Below are 23,040 nucleotides of genomic sequence, written 5' to 3' on the forward strand. Positions count from 1 at the left end.
GTAGCTATACAGGTTTTTTCTTAGGCGGCGTGGGCTACAAAGGAAACTGCAAAGCATTTCAATATTAACAATGAAATGAAAAAGAGAATATCTTCATCAGGAGATATATTTTTATTGATTGTATTATGTAGTGGCTAAATAGGGTTTCATGTTAAAATGTGTATATCTCACTGTGATTTTTGCGCGTATATAGGGCGGAATGTTTTTCAAAGGAGACTCATGTCTAAGGGTTTTTTTTCTTCAAAACACACCGGGAAAAATAATTAGGCCCTAATGATAGGGAAAAAAATGGGGAATGATTATTAAAATAAAAGTTGGGCCAAATATTTCAAGAGTGCACTGTACTATTTTTTCTTTGCAAACAAACACGTGTCTTAATATCATCAGTTGACAACGGAACCATTACATTGCTTAAACATGACCTGAGTTTAAAGGGGAATTTTGTCCCATTTTTTCAATTTTTTCTACCCGATGACCCCTTTTTTTAAAAATTTTATACCCAAATGACCACATTTTGTCAATATTATACCCAATGATCCCCTTTTTTATTTTGTTTGTAGTTGACAAACCCCCTCCCCCCTCCAGGTAACACTAGTCATGAGTATTGAGTACGGGTGGGGCGGGAGTACGGGTGCCGGTATACGCCCCCCCCCCTCCTTAAAAAAAGCAATGACGGTAGGGCCTACCGATAAGCCCCTTCGCGACTCGAGACGCCGGTAGGCAAATCAACCTAACTAAAGTTGACAAACCTCCTCCCCCCCCCCCCTCCAGGTAACACTAGTCATGAGTATTGAGTACGGGTGGGGCGTGCCCTGGGGGGGGGGGCGGAGTACGGGTGCCGGTATACGACCGGGGATTTGCAGCGTGACATAATACGGGCATGGGTAAAAGAATACGAAGCCCGAAGCCGTGAGTACGTGACGGGTACAAAAACTTGTACTCCAGTCTAAATGTGTACCGTACATGTAGGCTAAGTCTGCTTTATGCATTACTTGCTTTACGCATTTGCCTTACCAGTTGTTTGCAGAACTGCTGTCATTACAAAAATCAGCACAAATAGTGAAGTTGATCGAAGCTGAATTGACGTCATTATGGAGAATGCTTCCGTTGAGTCTGAAATATTATGCACAAAAATCATATCTCAGATCTTTACCATATGAAGACCTGAGCGCACGAAGACCGTAAGTCAACTTGGGGTTTGATAATGTGTATTGCATTTCGGCTTTTTTATTTGAGAATGAATTTGAAAAAAAAGCATTTTCAAGCAAAAAAAAAATAATATGGTAAATCTTTTTTCAAGAAGATTTTCATGGGATAGATAACTCTTTCTTCATCAGCATTTCAAAAATGTATTAAAAATATTTCTTCTTTTTTGATAATATCTTTTCCAGGCCTTTAAATTGCGTCTAGATTTTAGCGAGTAGAGTCATGATCCTAGGCGAGTGGTTGAATCAGTCTCAACTCTCAAGTATGTTACCAGGCGAGCTGTTAACAGCATAGCTAAGTGTGATTACTAGATAACTGATGAAGACAACTGGTATACTCAACCCGGGAGGGTCACTTGTGGCCTGTACACCATCCGCGATAATAAAGCCGCGTAAAAAGGGTAGGTTTTCGTGGATAGGCACGATACGCGCGTATCGTGTTTAGGGTGTCAAAAACATGACAACTGAAAAAACAAGGTAGCAAAATTGCCATTGCTGATACGCGGAAATTAAATTTAGGGTATGAAATTTGATGCAAGGAATAAAATCCCTGTTTAGGGTGTAAACAGGCGCGTGTTACCTGTTTAGGGTATCGTTTTAGCCCAGGGTTAAATCCTTGTTTAGGGTGCTTTTCAAAGGTTGATTATCGCGGATGGTGTACAGGCCACAATGGGAGTGACCCCCGGGATACTCAACAATCATAAAACACTGAAAGAAAAAAATTCATAATTACCTTGCATTCTTAGTTTAAGGGGTACTACACCCCTGGCCAAATTAAGTGCCTATTTTTGCATTTTTCTCAAAAAATATAACACATTGGTGACAAGTAAGATATGTATATTATAGGGGCAAGGACTACAACTACTGTTTACGTTTATACTGCCTCGGACACATTATTTTCGTGAGGATCATGTATTACCCTTTATTTCTTAAATAAAACGCTTATAAGGCAAGCCCACGCTGATCAGGTCTGAAGCACCAATCACATCTACATTTGTGTATATACCATCTATTTTGTTCCTAGGGATTCATTTAAGGTTAATTTATTACGGTATATTGGATATCTAAAAGTTAAAATTTTCAAAGAAACGTGACTGTCAATTTGATTCAATTTTGGACGATTCGCGACGAGCTAGTGATATTCAATGTTAAGCTTGGGCGACCGGTGCACACCGACACCGCCTGGCTAATAATTATTTGGTGCAGCAGAGACACTAAAATGAATACACGGGATCGATACACGTGAATTGCTATGCACGATTTTGATATCAGACGAAAATCTTCGGATACCGGGTTAGAAAATGATGAATATCTCCCGTAAATGAATTTTTCTCAAGAAACCAGATGTGGTCTCATACACTTGAAAATACGTGTTGAACAGATATGATATGCGTTGGTCCTGTATGGACTACATCGTGTAGTACAGCTGCACTCACTACTAGGCAGTATAAAGTCGATGACCATTGACCTCAATGGGGTATACAAGCTTATTCACGCACAACCAAGATCAATTACCCGGCTATTGTGAGTAACCTTAGTCATGTCCCTCGACTAATTATTCGTCTCAAAGAGCTTCAAAGGTCTGAACCAAATGGCCAATCGTGGCTGTGGATTCAACCTACCATGGCGATTTCTGCCATGAAGATATAGGGTCGATGACACTGTGCGGTGGTGAGCAAGAGCAGAGGCTCCCCTCAAACGAAAAGGCCAGCCCTGCATTTTTGCATTATTTTTCGATTTGAATTCCTCAGACCAAAACGCATTGCGATCAGTGTGTGGAGATACGATTAAGAAAGAGAGTATACATTAAGCAATCATCGTTTGAATTCGAATTATCCTGTATAAAATTTAAACGAGAATGAAATGCCAAATTTATAGGTTATGAATTTGATAGGGTACATGGGAGTCCTATAAAAAAAACTGGAGTTGAATAATACAAACCTTAATATCCATCCGTAAACATAACTAAATAGCTGATGTGGTTGAGGGATGAGGAATAAATCAGCTATCACATACTTTTTGAATTTGACAATTTGCCATATCGTTCACGAAATAAGAATTTTAAGAATCTCGCTCATTTTCAACCCTTTCCACAGATTCAAATATCAACCTATGATCTCTATGCATGGTATTCGGAGTGCTAATCACTGCGCATCATCAGCACACGAGTCGTCTATTGTCATTGATAGATAAATCATTTGACTCCGTGGAACATATTGAAAATGAGGTTGTTTAGTAAAATTCTTATATTTCAAAAACGGAGTTGTCAAAATTTCGAACACAACATAATATTATAAGCCTACAATCACTGCAATAGGCGGCCTACTGTTAACCCAGCAAACACAAAAACGTTTTAAAAACGTTTTAAATGAGTTATATTTTGGCTTTTGGTTTAGGTAAAAACGTTTTAATAACATTAAAATGTCGGGTTATATAAAGGTCATGATAACGTTTTAAAACGTTTTGTATGAAAACACCCTACAACAATATTTTTAAATGTTTTTAAAAAATGTTATTGTAAACTATTTTTGCAAACATTATTGCCAAATATTGTGTCAATACTTAAATAACATTATGTTAAAATATTTGCAGCAAACACAGAAATGTTCTTAAAATGTTTTTTTCAAAACCTTTTAATAACATTTAAATGTCGGGTTATATAAAGGTCATGAAAACGTTTTTAAAATGTTATTGAAAATATTTTGGGCAAACATTTTTTGCAAAATATTTTTTCAACTCCCAAAATAACATTCTGTTTAGAATGTTTTGTATCAAGTTTTCAAGAATGTTTTTGGAATGTTATTAAAACGTTTTTATACCCTTTATATAACCCGACATTTAAACGTTTTCTGTAAAACATTTTTGTTTGCTGAGCAGTAGATTATCAAAAATGTTTTTAAGGTTATGAAAACGTTTTATACTCTTAATATACCCTTTATATAACCCGACATTTAAACGTTTTCTGACAACCTTTTATAACCTTTTGCGAATGATGTCGAAAACGTTTTGTGTTTGCTGGGAAGTTTGCAAAAGGTTAATACATACATCAATTAGTATGTGATCCACAAACAAATAAAGATACTTTTGTAAAGAATTTATTTACCTTTTGTTCAAGTTTGTTTTCCAGCAACAAATTCCAATACAATTCTTTCCCCTGATTTCTTCTTCAGAAGCTTGTCCTGTCTGTTGATTTCAGTGGCAGTCTACCAGGCTATGTCACCCATCTGATGTTTCTACCCCTTTTATACCAAACTCCCTCTCATATGTCCAGGGCAGTGCAGTATACGTGGTAAACATGGTTATCGTCAACATCATTTATTTCCACATATTCAGGATCTCGTAAGGGACGTACCATTAGATATCAAGGGGGCTGGGTAGTTTTTGAAGAAAACAAGTCTGAGCAAAAACAAATCCTCCTCGGACAAAAAAAGCTCCATCACGGACCAGAAAAAAATGGTGTCAAGGGTGACAATAATAATTTGTCACAGTATAGGCCTACATGGAATATTAACCTCATAATTAGTTGACTACTTTGGATTTGGGATTTTTCGCGCGCTTCGCACGTATTTGTTCCATGTTTCATCATATTTAATATTTAGCTTTAAACTGGTAAGTATTTTGTGCGCAATTGTTCGTGAAAAGTTCTGTGAGCGAAAAAACTCGATTCACTCTACCTCACAGATTTTACCAAAGTCCGCTAAAATGTAAAAGAAATCAGTGCCACACTGGGGTGCTATTTGTAGCGATTTTTTTTTTCTTTTTTTTTTTGGTTTTGGTTTTTGTTTTGTTTTTTATCACGCCGAGGTGTCCAAAAATGCTTTACCGAGGGGCTAAAAAGTTCTATCTAACTATATGCGTCCCTAACGATAGCGTGCGCTCTTATTGAACTGAGTGGGTATTTACGAGTATACTCCAAGGACATATGAATCCTAGATTCGTAGTCAAACGTGCACATCCAAGCATTAGCAACCCCGGGTTCCACAGATTTAAAATGATCAACAACGTAGATTTCAAGTGATGCAGATTTCGGACCTTTTCTTTAACACGCGTCAATACCCGTTTGTTCTTCGAAAACAATTGTTCCGGGGATGTGCCACGTAGACTTTCGGATGCTGATGTTCTTCTTTTCGTTAACATTCCTTCTGAATTGTTAAATTGAATATCTGCACGCAAAACATCAGTCATACATGCAGGGTAAATAATGGTACATAAATGTTGCAAAATGTGTATAAAAAGCAATTTCATTGTTAATAGGGAATACCTCGGTATCTTGTTCCCGTATTTTACAGCCATTTTGTCCCAGTATTTCGAGCCTGGGGCAGCCACTTGAACCCCCAGTCTGTACGCATCTGATGTTCTCAGACGGGTACATATGTTTTCAATTTCTTTAAAACGTCCTTTTCATAGTACCAATGGCATGAATGGAATATCGACATTGGTGAGGGTGGCAAGTTGGCCTCCCCTTCTCGACAGAAATATTTGAATAAAATTGACAAATATTTGCGATTTGCATCTTCCCTTTAGCCCTAACCAATCCCCCCCACTCGTGTTTTTCCATTTGCACTATGATGACAAATTTTGCGGGCTTAAGCTTCGCGCGTATTTAAAGGCCTACCGATAAAGTCATTCTAACTAAGAGCAGATAAGCGAGACGAATTTGCACCCCCCACCACCACCACAACTTCTTGTAAATTCATCATCTCGAACTCCAAAATCAGAACTATATAATTCCATTTTTCATAAGTTATGTAAATAAATATGAGTGATAGTGTAGCTATCTTGATACCTTGAAAAAGCCAGGCCCGTACGCAGGGGGGGGGGTGCGTCGCCCCCCCAAATTTGCCAAAGTATACAAAAAGTCCAAAAATATCACAGATTGCGAGCGTAGCGATAAAAAAAATGAGGTTTTTTACGGTTTTTTTTTGTTTAAAAATGGTCAAAATTTTGGGAAAAAAGTCCACTTTTCACAAAATTGCCCCCCCCCCCCCCCCATTGGGAAAAAAGTCCACTTTTTCAAAATCAGCACCCCCCCAAACAAAATCCTGCGTACGGGCCTGGAAAAAAGCTCGTGGCTTTCGGGGCTCAGACCCTGCACCCCACCAGAGGGCGTCACTATTGGATGAAAATGGCCAATGTAAAATATCGCGGTGGTCACATATTCCAGAATCTGTAATTCCACATGCAACTGCCTTTAAAGTGCAGGTTTAAAAGTAGTTGAGGTTCTTTTCATCACGTAAAATGATATAATAATTATGATGATAGTAGGCCCAGTGGGTATTAGAGTCTAGACAACATACAAACAATACCGGGAAACAATATACAATGCAACATAAATTATAGATTGTCACGTACCATTGAAATCTGTCACAACAATCAATTCCTAGTTTAGCTTTTGCAATTTACTTTTACGGGGTTTGATCGACGTAGCAAGTAGTATCAGGGTCTTTTTTTTAACACTCGGATACCTTGGTCCTTTTTTTTCGACTGCGATCACATAGAAATATACTGGTATCCGAGTGTCGAACAAAGGCCCTAATACTACTGTAGGAGAAGAATAAGTGAAGAAGCTGTGTCGACATTTTCCCATTTAGCACTGGTTTTGGCAGGAAAAATATATATATCACGTGGAATGCCCCGGGGGGGGCCACTCAAATATGAGAGTGTACGCATGCGTGACCAAATTTTTTTCGAACACCCCCTAAACAAGTTTTCCTCTGTGAGCAAAATGACCCCCTAAACAAGTTTTTGTCTAATTTTGACCCCCTAAACAAGTTTTTGTCTAATTTTGACCCCCTAAACAAGTTTTTGTCTAATTTTGACCCCCTAAACAAGTTTTTGTCTAAATTTGACCCACTTTACAAGTTTTGATGGATTTTGACAAATTGAACAAATTTTTGTAGGCCTATATAAAGTTACTAACTTGTCATTGAACACTAAAAGACTAAAAAGTCCACCTCCCGGATATACCCCCCTCCCCTCCGGTATAGTCGTACCATACCGTACCACTTTAAAATATAAATAATTCAGATTCGTAGCTTGTTACATGAATCTGATTGGATTCTCGTAAAGTAGTTTTGTGAGAATATAAAATACCAATATTCAGCGTAATTTATCCAGAGGCAACGTTAAGCAGTATTCACATCGAATTTGGTTCCGAATTCGGCACCTAAAGTTGATTATCGTGTCCCGATATCGTGTGCCCTTGTCATGCTTTCTACTGCATATATGGTCGAATCCAACGAAAAGTGTACACGGCATGTTCAGGGCCATAACTTAAAAGTATTAATCAATTGGCATTCATTTTCGTATTGTGTTTATTCGCCTTGATCATACGCTTCGCGCCATATATAATAAGACCCCCTCTGTGAAAAACTTAGACACAGAGACCCCAAAACATGCTATTTTTACCCATTTTTTCAAAATATTTCTTAAAGTACTTTTAAAAACGTCTAAATCAGTTATGAAAAGAAGTCATTGGATTGAATCTAAATTGATTTCCTGAAAGGCGTGTATTCAAAGATTGCCTGTTCAATTTTTCACATATTTGTACATAATTATGATTTTTTTGTGATCATTTTTTGAGTGGTATTTTTTTACATTACCTACGAATACAATTTTTCATAGCACTAGATATATCTTTAAAAATGGAAATCACTAATAAATGCGCAATTGATACAAGCTTTGATATGTCCAATACTGAAATGCATTGCATTCGGGCATCTTTTATTATTGTGTTTAGCTGCCAGAAATTCTAAATTGCACAAAGGTAGGTTTGGTAAAAAATATGCATTACCTCCGAATACATGTTAAAAGCTGTGTCATTTCCACAAAGTGAGAGAATAGTAAACAATAGTTAAGCAATAGGTGCAGGGTAATACACTCTTTATTTCTACCAAGTTTCAATAGCCTGCGTTTAAATATTTCTGAGATGTCAACAATAAAAGCAAGTATTCGTAGGTAAATTTCGGTAACCGAATGTTACCTACGAATACAATTTGACATCATGACAGTATTGTGAAACACCGCCATTCATGCCAATGCCCATATTGGTACATAACGAAGGCCTGTATGTTTGCTATCAAATCATATGTCAATGAAAGTTGCGAATTCACATACATGCCCACCATGCAAAACTGAATACGGCTTAATTGTTGAAAAATATGTACTGAAATAGACGACGGTCTGCTCATTTGAAAGAAAAATCAGATTCAAAGAAGATTAGAAGGGGATAAATACTTGGATTTGTCAACTGTCATGTGTGCTTCATTTTAAATGTTTACCGACCTTCTGGTGTCTGAGTAATTTGTGTCCAAATTGATTTATTCGAAGGTAACTTTTGACGTTTTCGCTAAGGTTACCTACGAATACCATGGAAAAACGACTGTTCTCATGGTCTCATGATCTAGACAACATAATGATGGACCCTGGTATAAAGCTAATTGTAGTTGCCCTCAAACGAAAGGCCACAAGACGTAACTGACTCCAAGATGGACTTCACAAGTCTGCAATAACGGTTTTAAGCGAGTTGTGTGCAATTAAGCAAATTAAAGTCACTTTAGTGCCTTTGTTTCTTACTTCAATACTCTTTCAACTGCTGTGAACCGACATTATTAATACATGATAGGGTCTAAAGTATCAATAAACGCATATAAAGAAAATTATACATTCAAAGTGCTTTATAAAATGAAGTTTTGATTGGGATATCCACCAAAAGTCTAATTCTTACCTACAAATACTGAAATGTTACTTACGAATACAGCATAATACATGACATGTGTAATGAAGTGTCGCTACCAATGGAAATTAATTGTCAAAAACTTTAAGCGGTACCCCAGGACACTATTATTACCCATATACGGATTCATTCAACAATTATTTATTATGTAAAATTGCTGATTAACTACTTGTATATCAAAATGAAGTGGTCAAAATCTTGCTAAAAGCATCAAAAAATTTTTGATCTAAGGTAATAGCATTTATTCATTTGGACGTACCATCTGAAAGAGATCTAAAACTACCATTTTATTAATTCATTACCATAATAGCAAACTTTAAACCTCTAAACTCAATATAGATATTGTTAAATCGCTCATGTTACCTACGAATACCCGGGTTTGTTCACCTTTTCATTGTATAAAGCGTTAGGTGTATGCTTATAATTCCTAATATTCTTGAAAACATATATCCTACTCGTTCTTATACAATGTGTAAATTGATTCATACTCATTTGATAAATAAAATACATAAACTGACCTAAACTTCATTTTCAAAAATAAACTAGCATAAATTGACTAAGATCATATTGATCGCGTCATAAAAATAAAACAAATATTTTCTGGTTGAGCTAGCATTTTCCTGACACCCTGTGGTCTACATTACACGAAAAAAAGCGTTAATGGGAATATTCCATTTGTTTTAGGTTGATTAGTATTGCGATAGTGAAAGCATCCTAGTGGTATTCGTATGTAACATTGGGTTTTGATATCACATTTACTATCACACGTCCTGGATTTATTTTTCAAGATTAGTAATGGCACTTTTGGTTCCTATAAGGCCAATATGTCATCAATCAATGGGCAAAAGGAAAACATTGTGGAGACATTTTTATTTCGGACTTTTATTTTTGGCCCGTGGACACTTTTGGTTGGATTCGACCATATACTTTCCTAAAGTAATCCAGAGAAGGGGAAACTCGCAAATCTACCAGCAGGAGTAGTAAATAATGTGCGGAATCTATAAAGGTCGTACAAATCTTTTTGAAATACATGATATTGTCGTTCCGGATTTTCGTCTCCCCATTTGTCCACTGAACTATATACCCATCATCATGATCATAATTCAAGCAACATTTATATGACATCATTAATTAATATGCACGTTTTTTAATCTAAACGGTATTTTACATAGAAGTACGAGGCCATGGTTAAATCACATGTAACACGTCATGAAATATATTTGCATAACATAGTGCTTTAAACATTTATACGACACTGGAATAAACTTTTTTCGGAATCGGAGTTTCAGCAGATTTAAAAAGCGGATTAAAATGGTACCCTAAATGCGTTACAAACGATTTTAAAACAACCCCTTTTCATGAAAATCACCGTTTTTTTGCCCCCTTAACGCGTCACGCGCGTAACGTGCCCAACCGAGAAAAAAAACACCCTTTTCACGCGTTTTTTGGTCACGCATGCTTACATCATTATATTTGATTGCCCCCCCGGGTGGAATGCATGCACGCAGAGTGGTTTTAATGGTGAGCTTTAGCATGTTTAGTGAGACTTGGTTCGGTTAGGGTTAAGGAGGCCTAAATCTAGGAAAAACATGTTAATTAATTCTAAGCCAACCCGTGGTTATTTTTGCTATCGGAGGGGAAATAAGAAACGAAAAAGGAGAGAAGATGAACAATGAAGCCACTTGGTACCCCTGGGATTCGAACCTCGGACCCCTCGCATGCCACGCAGAAGACCACACAGCGATATTTCCCTACCCAAAAAATAGCGCCATCTCTTGATATACGGGAATGTTTTACAGCGATATTTTGAGGCATTTCCGAAACATCCCGAGTAACTGAACAATGAAAAACTATCCATATAACAAATTTCAAAACAAAACCCGGCATGTAGAAGATCATTTCACAACTCTCATATTCCCAAGAATACATACTGTATTGTAAAAAAATAAATGGGTTGATATTTGAATAGATTCAAGCAATTTCCGAAGGGCTATTTTGATCAAATTTTCATCAAAGGCCAATATGATGATGACATTTTGTATTCCAATTTTACAATATTTTTCGAGTTTTGTTGAAAATGTTAGAAGTTTTCTAGGGTGTATGCAAGTACAATGCACAGATACATGCATATGGCATCTTCCGCCTTTTGGCGGATTTTTCCGCCTTCAACCATCAATTTGGTCAATCTTCGGATTTTATCGGACCTGCCTTTTACTGCATATTCAAAGCCTCGGCATGCGATCGGATGTATTACAGCACACAGACATACTTAAACAGGTAGAGGTTTATAAAAGCGAGTTTCAGTTTGCAGTTAAGTACCGAATAATATCATGGAATGTAACTATACCTCATGGTATCAGTTAAACTCTAAAGTTCCTAGAGCGATTTTTTATTAACTCATCACAAGAATACTCTGTTAGCAATATGAACAAAAGAGTTGATCCGAGTTTTCATGATACCAGCATGGTAGCCCTCATGATAAATGCCTGGTATTGTCTCTTGAACATGCTTTGGCCGTGCTTGGAACAACCATGACAAAAGGTACAATGCAGTCTTGGGTTCGAGTCCAGTACAGAAATAATAATTTGGTACGTGGTCAATAGGTGAAATATCGCTGTGGACCACCGACCTGTAACCACGGAGGTTACGCTGCCCCGGGCAGCGATGCCATGGGTATGTATGACTTAAGGTCCGTTCATACTACGCGCAATTGCGATGCGATGCGATGCGATGCGATGCGATGCCACACTGCATCGTACAGCAGAATACTGCATTGAGGTATCGCAATAAAGTTAAATACATTTTAACTTGGAAATGCGATGAGTTGCGTTGAGTTGCGGCAAAAAATAATCGATATATCGGCAACGCACCGCATCGCACATCAATTGCGGCGTAGTATGAACGGACCTTTAGGCTGATTACATCATCGCACCACGTGGAATGTATGCTCGCACAGTGGTTTTATTAGTGAGCTTTAGGGAACAAACGAAAAGATCGGTAACTAGGTTCGTTTCTCAGCCGACCCTCTCCCTCCCTGCCAGAAACGTAATAATGAAATGTTGAAAATTTTGACATCATAACAATAAGGACACATTCTTCAGACCGATGTTTTTGTACAAACGTAATCGAGTATTTTACCCCCTCCCCTAAACGAAACTAGTTTCGTTTATAGGACGTCATCGATCTTTTGGTTTGTTCCCTAATAGTGAGACTTGGTTCGATTAGGGTTAACATGGTTAAGACCATGTCATGTCTTCCATAAGGGGTGTATGGATTTCAACTGGAATATTTAAACTAATGTAGTTATCCTTGATATTATCTTTTACAGAAAAAAATAACACTAAAACCGAGTGCAATAGCTATTTAAGAGTTTTATTTCATTGATACATAAAAAGTAACCATAAAAATTAATACATTCGTAGACAGGGAGCCAGTGAAGCTTCAAGAGCAAAAGAAGGTTGTGATCTAAGATTATGAGATGTTCCAATAGCATCGATTTTGCATGTCTTTAATTATTCGAATTAAATTATTCTTGAATCGATTTAGACGATAATACAGAGTTCATTATGTGTCTTAACATTCGTTTCCCCCTTATACACCATTTTAAGGTTTGCTGACTGTAAAGTTTTGACGTCATATATATACACCAGGTACATAAAGAAACTCGTCAGTTAGAGTCATCCTTGCTGTTCAACAACCTGATAATTTTGGATTATTCTGAAATATTTATCAATTGGGCTTTGCTTTCTCATTTCACACCCTGTTCGTGAAAATCGAGCAAGTATTGACCAAGATATGTGCCTCCAAACCCTTAAACCCCAAATTTAAAAGTTGCAATTAAACATTCGACTGTGCCTGTTACATTGTGTGCTTTATTGATTGTCCCGTGGTGCTCTCGTGCAACAACGATGCGTTCCCATTGAAAATCGTTGACATTGCACTTTTGATTATGAGGGGTTTGACATTTTTGAAGCACATTTCTTGGTCAATTCTTGTTTGAATTTCACGAACAGGATGTCAAATGAGTAAGCAAAGTCCAATTAACAAAATGTATACTTCAGAATAATCCAAAATTATCAGGTTGTTGAACAGCAAGGATGACTATAACTGACGAGTTTCTTTTTGTGCCTGGTGTAGTCCCGTATGAAGACTGCACGAGACCTTGGTTCCCCGCTGGTCAGTTGGAACATATTTTCCCTGTTTTAATATGACCGAGACCTGCAATAGAAAAGAGAACAAAACCAACTTAACTACTAGATGGCATTGTTGTGTTTGAGCAAACACGAATATCTATGCCTGTGATATCCACCCTGAACCACAATGACCTTAACATGACCTTGACCATTTGCAGCACTCGATAGTGATCACATCCACCAAGTTTGGTGGCAATAAAACAATTTATACTCGGATAACCTTGACATGCTCTTGACCATATCCAGCACCCGATGGTGATCACATCCACGTAGTTTCATGGCAATCTAACTATACTCGGATGACCTTGATATGACCTTGATTATTTTCGGCACTCCATAGTGATCACATCCATCAAGTTTGATAACAATCCAACAAGGTATACTCTGATGACCTTGACACGACCTTGACCATTTGCAGAATTCGATGGTGATCCCATCTACCAAGTTTGATGGCAATCCAATAATCTATCCTCAAATGACCTTGGCATGACCTTAGCCATTATTGGCACTCGATGTTGATCTCATCCACCAAGTTTGGTTACAGTCCAACAATCTTTACTCTGACGACCTTGACATGACCTTTGACAATCTGTCACCAAAAGAGATCACATGATTATCCATCATCAAATGACCTAAATTTATATATATTTTAATGGGTTAGTGCCAGAAGGGCCTATCTGCAATAGCTGCCTATAGATATTTGACAATTCGGCCTTCTATATTATGCACAATCTCAAATATGACACCTGGCAGCTATTGCATATAGATGGATCCTACTTGCACTAATTGAGATCACGAAGTTAGTACAAGAAGGTCCTATATGCAATTGCTGCCCTATAGACATTTAAACAATTTTTGGATTATATACTGTGCACAATCCCAATATATGACATCTGGCAGCTATTGGAGATAGGGTTTTCTTTTGTTTTATTACCTTAACATGAACATGCTAGGACTTCAAACCGCATACTGATGTGACCATTCCAAGCTGTAGGACGAATCCTTAAGAATGACGCACGGACCGGGAAAGGAAACAAAACAACAACTGCTCTGTTTTGGTCGGTGCTACCATTGAACACCTACAAAAAACAACCAAGTTAAAAACAATTATTTCCTACTTTGCTTTACTTCCGTTGTTTGGCTCAAAATTAAAAAGGGATATGTATATAATTGACAGTAAAAGCTAACATTTCATGGAAAAGTAACACTGATCTCCGTTCATGGAAATGTTACAATAATTATGGCTTTCAGGCAATAAATCAATATCCATTGATGATATAAGAAAAGCCTTCACAGAGACAAGATGCTGCGCTGTACATCCTCGTAGCATATGGGATACCATGCAAAACTAATTGTGGACGCCATTGGAAAATTGTACAATAAATCGAGAGCCAAAGTGATTGAGATTGGCCAATCTGTCAATATTAGACCCTTAAACACAAGAAACAAATATTGGTATGCCGCACACCGACATCGCCTGGCTAATAATTACTTGGTACAGCAGAGATACTAAAATAAATACCCGGGATCGATACACGTGAATGGGCTATGCACGATTTGATATTCAGACGAAAATCTTTGGATACCGGGGTAGAAAATGATGAATATCTCCCGTAAATGATTTCGTCTAAAGAAACCAGATGTGGTTCCTTGCACTTGAATATACGTGTTGAACAGATATGATAGTCGTTAGCTAGCGTCTTGAGAAAGAAGCGTGCGTCTTGAACTCAAAATCTGACCAAAATTCTGATATTATATTGCGTTGGTCCTGTATGGACTACAGCGCGTAGGCTATAGCTGCACTCACTACTCCCGTGGAGGCAGTATAAAAGTCGATGACCATTGACCTCAATGTCGTATACAAGCTTACTCACACACAGAGAAATCAATTAGTTAACTCGTTAATCTATATATATATATATTATTCACCTCAACTTTAAAATATCATACGAAATAGCCATATAAAAATTCAATTTAGGAAACATGTATTTCCGACTTAGAATTTTCCCTATTACGGTAATGCTTTTGACGGGGACTGCTCTATAATCCGAAGGTTATTTAGTCCGAATTCAAAAAGGGGTTCTCTAGTCCGACAAAAATGAAAAAAGAGGTTCTTTATTCCACCGGTTCTTTATTTTAAAGGTTCTTTAGTCCGAATTTGAAATAAGTTCCCCAATCCGAATATAAAAAAGAGGTTCTCTGGTTAGAACTTTTAAAACGGTTATCTAGAATATATATAGAAATAGGTTCTATAATCCGAATTCAAAAAGAAGGTTCCCGAAATTGCAAACGGTTCTATAGTCCGAAACGGATACCGTGTTCTTTAGTCCGGATCAGTAAAATGGTTCTATAGTCCGAATTTTTTATAAAATTAACCTGTACTGCGCCCTCTAGCTATATAGATGTTCACTAATACTATAGGCCAGTTTATGATAAACGGGATTTATGCAAATTAGCTCATTAATTGCATATATTAGAGAGCGGACAGATAATATAATACTTTGCAACATACAACAAACGCTTTGATTCAGTTTCAAGGGGAAAATATACAAAATAAAAGTAAAATTAAGAACAATCGGGTTTTTAACTTTGTTAATACAGGGTGTAACAATAAAATTTGTACAATTTTGAAAATAGAATGACACAATAATGTCGCTAATTTTTTGGTTTGATATTTATATGTCTATCAAGATAATTTCTTTAGCCACCAGATAGGCTTTGTTCCAATAAAATCGATGGTATACAAGTGAAGATATGGGCAATTATGTAACCTAGTCTTAAAACCGCTTGGGCCACTTTTGTCTATAAGTGTTACAAAAGTGACTGGATAGAGTTGAACCATGGACCAGTTGGGCGGTGCTCTTATGATAGGTAGTTTTAAACAATGGGGGTATTTGAAGTGGTAGAAATGTTTACATAATAGAATATATCCTTGAGTTTTTGAAAGTCACAACTAAGCACTGACATAACAACCTCATTTTCTAGAAATCGTGGCTGCAGCTCGACAACTTCAACCCCAATTCACGTTTACACTTGGAAGAGCGTATTTTATGGTTGTGGCATTCGGTAGCACATGGAGTCAAGCAGAAACTATAAGATTGTTTATAGCTCATTTTCCAAACTCACGACTTCCATCAAGGCATACAATTACATATAACTATGAGAAGTATGTAGAATTTGTTAACAGAAATGCTGGCAATAGTGGTCAGAACAGCTAGAAGCCAAGCTGAACTTAATTTCACAATTTTATTGTTTTGTATATATATGGATGCAAAAATTGTTCTCAGTTTTACCAATGATATCTCAGGGATGTGAGAAATTACTTTATTTATAAGATAATAATAATATTTTTGGTGGGCCATGAGAGCACATCAGACATATCGAATTGCGTTTTGAATACGAAGAATGTCTTTCTGATATCAAATAATTTTCATTTTTTGAAATTCACGATATAATGCAAATTTTATGACAAATTATTAAAATTTGATATTTTTTACATTTTTGATATATAACAGTCCTCTAAGTAAATTTTATAAATCTAATGATATATTCTTAAAGTGTATGGAGCTGGGAGGAAAAGCCGACGATCAATTGAAAATTTTGACCTTCCATATTGAAGATATGGATTTTTTCCCAAAAAGACCTAATTTTTTTTGGTGTTTTGGGGAAAAAATCCATATCTTCAATAAGAAAGGTCAAAATTTTAAATTGATCGTCGGCTTTTCATCCCACCTACATACACTTTAAGTATAAATCATCAGATTTATAAAGTTTACTTCAGTACTGTTAAATATCAAAAATATAAATTTTAATCATTTGCCATAAAATGTGCATTACATTGCGAATTTCAAAAATTATTTGATATCAGAAGGACATTCTTCGTATTCAGAATGCAATTCGATATGTCTGACGTGCTCTAATGTCCCACAATAAATACTGTCCAAACGTTCATACCCCACCCCTTAACATTTATGCATGGATTTTTAGCAAAATATTGATAAAAATTACACATTAATGAGCCTTTTCAGTCAGTTTAGCTCATTAAAGGGGCTCTGAAAGATTTCTTGGGAAAATCAAATCAGAAAATGTCGCTATATTTTGATACATTGAGTACTCATAGACCCTACCAAACAGTAATTCAGCGGACAAATTCTATAAAATTTAAAATAAGAGACATATGAGCGCTGCATTAAGCCTTTTCTCTTATAGAACTGTGAGGGAATTAATATCTGGATCCAGATATTAATTACAAAATCGTTTAATTTTACATGAGAGACTCTGATTTAAGTTAAACTGTTTTAGATGCTGATTAGTGTATGGACAAACATTGCGTAGGCCCTACATGTTAAAAACTGGACTTTGACCAACTTTGAGGGAGCACTTTTTGTTAAATCACTCATTGCGCCTTTAATTTCATTTATTAATTATGAAAACATTAAGATACAAAGTATATAAATTGATATATTATCAAAACCGTATGTCCGATTTGCTTTTAACAAAAGGCATAAGTGTATTTTGCGCTACTCGATTAATTTGTTTAAAATATGCTCACTGAGCATTGCTCAGAGCATTTACTGATTTCCAGAAATATCCAAATTACAACCTGAAATGACTATTAAGGGGGTACTACACCCTCGATAAATTTGTGTCTATTTTTGCATTTTTCTCAAAACCAATAACACAGTGGTAACAAAAGTTATGTATATTATAGGGGCAAGGAATCCAATTACTACACTGGAATTTCAGTGACCCAAGACAAGCGGTTTGTTATTTATGATAAGAAATAAGGTACCGCTATGATGTACCTCGTTTCCTATCATATTGTTAAGCTTGTGTGCCCAACCCCCTTTTACTTTGTGCTAAGGCAAATCTGTCGCATAATAATAGTTGTTTGTTGGAGTATTTGCTGAGGTGCAAGGGCAAAGCAAAGCAAAGCTCTTGCTAGGCAAATCCTTGCCACAATAGGTAATTCAGCAAATCCTCACAACAATAGCTGGCAAATCTCTCAGGTACTTAACTCAGCAACAGCTAGCCAGGCAAGACTTGCTGGCATTAATCCAGCAACCTCAGCTAGGCTATGCTAAGGCAAGGCAAATCTCTTGCTAGGCAAATCCTTGCCACAATAGGTAATTAGCTCAGCAACCACTAGCCAGGCAAGACTTGCTGGCGTTAACCCAGCAACACCTCAGCTAGGTCATTGCTCCTCCCTTGCCTGGCAAGGCTTGCTCAGCTAATCTCCCTTACCACAATCCTTGCTTGTATTGTCTGGGCAAGCAATGTTATCCTCTCTTGCCTGGCAAGGCTTGCTTAGCTAATCTTGCCTACCACAAGCCTTGCTTGTATTGTGTAGGCAAGCAATGTTATCCTCTCTTGCCTGGCAAGGCTTGCTTAGCTAATCTTGCCTACCACAAATATTACTTGTATTGTCTGGGCAAGCAAATGTTTATGTCTATTGTTCCTAATGTAAGAATGTAAACAACCGAGTGTATATAAGGACCAGAAATGACCAACTTAGATCACTCTGGGCTTGACTAGTCTGACTGTAAGAACACATGCTCTTAATAAACCATACACATATACTGAGTAACACAACTGAATGTCTCCTGTGTTTTACTTCAAGCCTAAAGCCCTCACACTGGTGGCAAGCGATGGGATTAGTTATGGACTTTAACATGCCTTATTCGAACATGACTAGCTTGATGTTGCCAGTTGCCCACATAATTGTGACAACGATGTTGATGACTAGCGTTAATGGAGCTAGCATTGGTCTGGACTTGGATCCAGCTATCTCAAATGCAACACAAGGAGATGTTGGTATGGCCACACTAAAAGCTACTGAAGATCAGAGTGACTATGAACTTGGCTGTGAAGATTCTAATATGGATCTACACATGAATCTGACTGAAGGAGGATCAGGACATGTTTTATTTTCAATCACAGATAGTTATGACCTACATGTACCACCTAAACTTTTACACATGCTTTAATTAAGATCATTATGTCACACACGTTGCACAATCATGAACTTTCGGCACTTTTAACGTGATAATTTGGACCCATGGATTTTGGACATTTGCCTCAACAAAGTGAACTATTTCGAGAAATCGGAATCTTTCGCGGATACCTTGTAACTTCAGATGGAGAAAACCTGACCCCCCCCCAAAGGTAGATGCAGCGTAGGATTGGCCAACGCCAAAGAATGTCAGAGGAGTATGTGCTTTCCTAGGACTCTGTTCGTAATTGTTATCAATGGCTTGCACGCATAGCTGGACCATTTCATCGTTTGCTGGACAAACATTTGAGTGGAGTTACGAGTGCCAAGCAGCAGTTGATACCCAGAAAACCAATTTAACTGGAGAAGAGGTTATGGCTTATCCAGCCGACGATGGGCTGTTCATTTTGGACACAGATGCATCGGACACGGGGATAGATGCCACTCTCAGTCAGATACATTGGTATGAACAGAGTCAGCAAAACGAGATGCAACGAAACATATATGCCAGCCAATACATAATGAGCTGTAGTCTATGATTACAAATAATAGTCATTCTTTTTAGTCCAATTCATCATGTTGTTGACTTTGACTTTTGCGGTAGTGTTTTCTCTACGTAGCAGAATCAATGAAGAGATGCGAACCTGTTTGCAGTTCACATACTGGACAGTACTCGCAAGCTGGCAGACAAGGAAGTCTGAACGCAGCAATGGCGCCAATCATCTGCTTCATGAAAAACTACCCAGGGTATGTGAGATATCCGAAGTCAACCAGACATCAAGTAATATGTCAACAAGAGATAGAAATGAGAATAATATTTTGACTGACCATACAAATCATCTTATGAAGCCATCAAGCAGCACAGCTAGGGACATTTGTTTGCCCTCTCCAATGGCCACGACACTATTGGTTACTGCTTTTTGGATAGATGATTGCACGGCAGAAGAAATAGTGAAACTACAACATGATGATTTGAACCTATATGATAATTGGTTAAAAGAAGGTCCTACGCATCCTGGTAGAGATACTGTTGAGTTGAAACACAAGAGTCCATGTACACTTAAATTATTTTGGCTATGGAAGCAGTTAATTCTGAAAGATGGTGTACTATAAAAAGTAGGAGACTAAGGACAAAACAGTCTTATCTCCAAGTTGTAGTGCCATAAATCTCTACAGAACACTTTCCTATTCGCAATGTATAACGCAGTGACTTTGCAAACATTCCAATGGAATTTATGCATCTTTATGACAAGATAGCACTACATGTGCATAAGCATTCTTGTTTTGAATTGTAACCAGCCAAGAGTGAAATGTTTATTATGATCTGTGTGCTTCCATGCATGTCAGCACACATATCTACTATTATCTAGCAACAAGGTAAACCATGCAAGGCAAAAGCATGCTGTTATGATTAAATAGGATAATCCCCACTTAATATGTTCTCAGATGACTTAAAAGGCTATAGCTAAAGGTGTCCAAATCTGTAATGGACTGCTGTACTGTCACTGATATTGAGTCGAATATTATATTGCTGGTATGGATAAACTACATGACTGAGTTTCATGACCAAGTTCATACTTCATACTGTGTCAGTGTGAAGAATCCACCTTTTGTTTTAATGAGGACGTGCCAAACTTATGTCAAATTGGTTGACTCTGTCAGTATTACATTGAAAGGAGCAGATTCCAATTTTATACCTGGTGTAGCAGAGCAAAATGCTTCCCGATTTGGATTGTACAATGTGAACATATATGCTATTCGTAAGAACATCACTTAAACAATGTTTCTTCGCTATGCAAAAAAAAAAATTTCAAGTAAATTAAACTCTGGAGAGGAGACAATTAGCCTCTATGTCCATACACTCAGGCAGATGGAATTTCCTTCCACGAAATGCAAATCCTTACCAGTATTAGGCCAAATGCCAAAAAGCAAAGCAATGCAAGGCAAGGCAAGGCAAGGCAAAGCAAATCTCTTGCTAGGCAAATCCTTGCAAGGCAAATCCCCACTGGTATCATCATGATCTCCCTACAATGACAAAGCCAAATATGTTCAAATCCATGTTGTGTGGTTAGCGCCTTTAATTATTGACTTGCATGAATGGTTAGGCTAACTTGGAAAACCTTTGATATGTTAAGTGATTTGCTGGAAACAACGAAATTCCTTTATGTGTGCTAAAACAGCAAACTAGGCAAAAACATCTATTATCATGGTATTAACTCCGACTTATGTATATAATGGAACTGTACAACTGGTGGTCATCATTTTTTCACAAACTCTCACATCAGTAACATCCAGCTATTAAACCATCATCATGTATCAGTGCACTTGGCCTGACTGTAACAGTGTCGTCAAAGACAAACATTCCTTGTTTAGACATATGTTTTTGCATTGGCCGTGGCATGTATGCCCATATGTATGTACATACTGCAAGAAAGGATTTTCTGCAAGATATATGCTCATAGGCCATATGCATGATGGTGCACATACTGAGCAATATCAAATAGCAAGGCGAGAGTCAAAGCCACAGCCTTCAGCTTCAGATTTAAAGCAAACGTCATTGATGTGGATGGAGGATGCCTTCCTACAAGGGGAAATAACATCTGAACACTATAATAGACTAAAAACCAAAGTCACTGGAGTGACCACGGATCAAGTCCCACCTCAGGAGTTGACACACCAATATTTGTCAACCACTCCTCGCATGAAATCAACACCAGTGACACCCCAAAGTCACACACCAGTATGTGACGAACAACAACATCTTCTTTTAACGATCCCAAACATGATGTCACCTCTGAAACTCTCACCAGCCGTGTCCGCGACCAATGGTGTCATTACCCCCCACATGATAGCGTCAACAAGCTCAGCCCGATCGACATATCCGAATCCAGTGACTGTGCCCGCAGACAATGATACACCCCAAACTTTCACTGTATCAGCACGGAATAGTACTGCTACCAGGCCGACTACATCATCAATGCAGCTGCTAAGCAATTCGATGCCTCCCCCACCAGTACCACGTGCTCAATCCACTTATGAACCACTTAAACCACTGCCAGCGGTAGCCACAACCAGCAACAAAATCCCCCTTCCAGAAGCAGTTAAACGTCATCCACAGCAAGCATCAGTCTTACCTTCACTTCTAAGCCAAGTCAGAAATGCCCCAACAGAGTATGAACAAAACATTATAATTGCCACAGCGTTGGATTCCACCTTGGACAAGATAGAAGAATTAAGTTATAAAATCCAATATAAACAGACTCAAGTCTGTGAGGCCCAGACTGAGGACATTCTTCGCAAACATGCCTCCATGGTGAGTGAAGAGGGCCTCCAGATTCGGCAGTACACTAGAGACTTACTATCAATTGCACAAGACAATATTTTGAGGAAATAATGATTGAACATTTCTGTGGAATAGACGTTGAAATGGGTTTCCAATGTTTTCAAGCAACTTTATTACCTTCACCGAACGATGTGGTGCTTGAATATTTTGAACACTATGCTTCTCATGCTCTATTATAGATGGACATTATAATGTATTATATTGATGTGTTAACATACCAAGGTGAGATTTTCTGATGTCTAAAAACGGTTTTGTTCAGTCCAGTTAAGTAAAATTCCCTAATTTTTTTTTCATGTTCTTTTCTTACTTGTATTAAAACTGTAATGTAAAAACAAAATGACCTCCCCCCCAACAATAGACCAAATGCATTATGTGATATGCATTTAATTACTTTCAGATACCACTATTGAAATTATATACAAATCATACAGTTCAGATCACATCCCAAAACATGAATTAATCTCAACATGTATTAAGACGCAAAAACAGGCATGGGATACATGTTGACTGTTATTTTTCTGGTGTAAAAGAGTCAGTTGTATACATGCATTTTATTTTACTTTGTATGTTAT

The 23,040-nt window shown here is 37.4% G+C and overlaps 1 protein-coding gene and 1 long non-coding RNA gene across 2 annotated transcripts in view; both read right to left on the reverse strand.

Annotated features, from left to right (window-relative positions):
• The window catches only part of LOC140163057 (lactadherin-like), a 73,784-nt gene that overhangs the window by 11,375 nt on the left and 39,369 nt on the right, over positions 1-23,040 (reverse strand). The gene's annotated exons all lie outside the window — the stretch shown is intronic.
• LOC140163058 (uncharacterized) lies at positions 12,292-14,207 on the reverse strand. The gene is made up of 2 exons (XR_011860397.1): positions 14,068-14,207; positions 12,292-13,158 (listed from the first exon to the last, which is right to left on the reverse strand). It is a non-coding gene; the product is annotated as an uncharacterized lncRNA (long non-coding RNA).

The sequence above is a fragment of the Amphiura filiformis genome, chromosome 10, assembly GCF_039555335.1.
Source record: "Amphiura filiformis chromosome 10, Afil_fr2py, whole genome shotgun sequence".
In the NCBI taxonomy this organism is placed as follows: Eukaryota; Metazoa; Echinodermata; class Ophiuroidea; order Amphilepidida; family Amphiuridae; genus Amphiura; species Amphiura filiformis.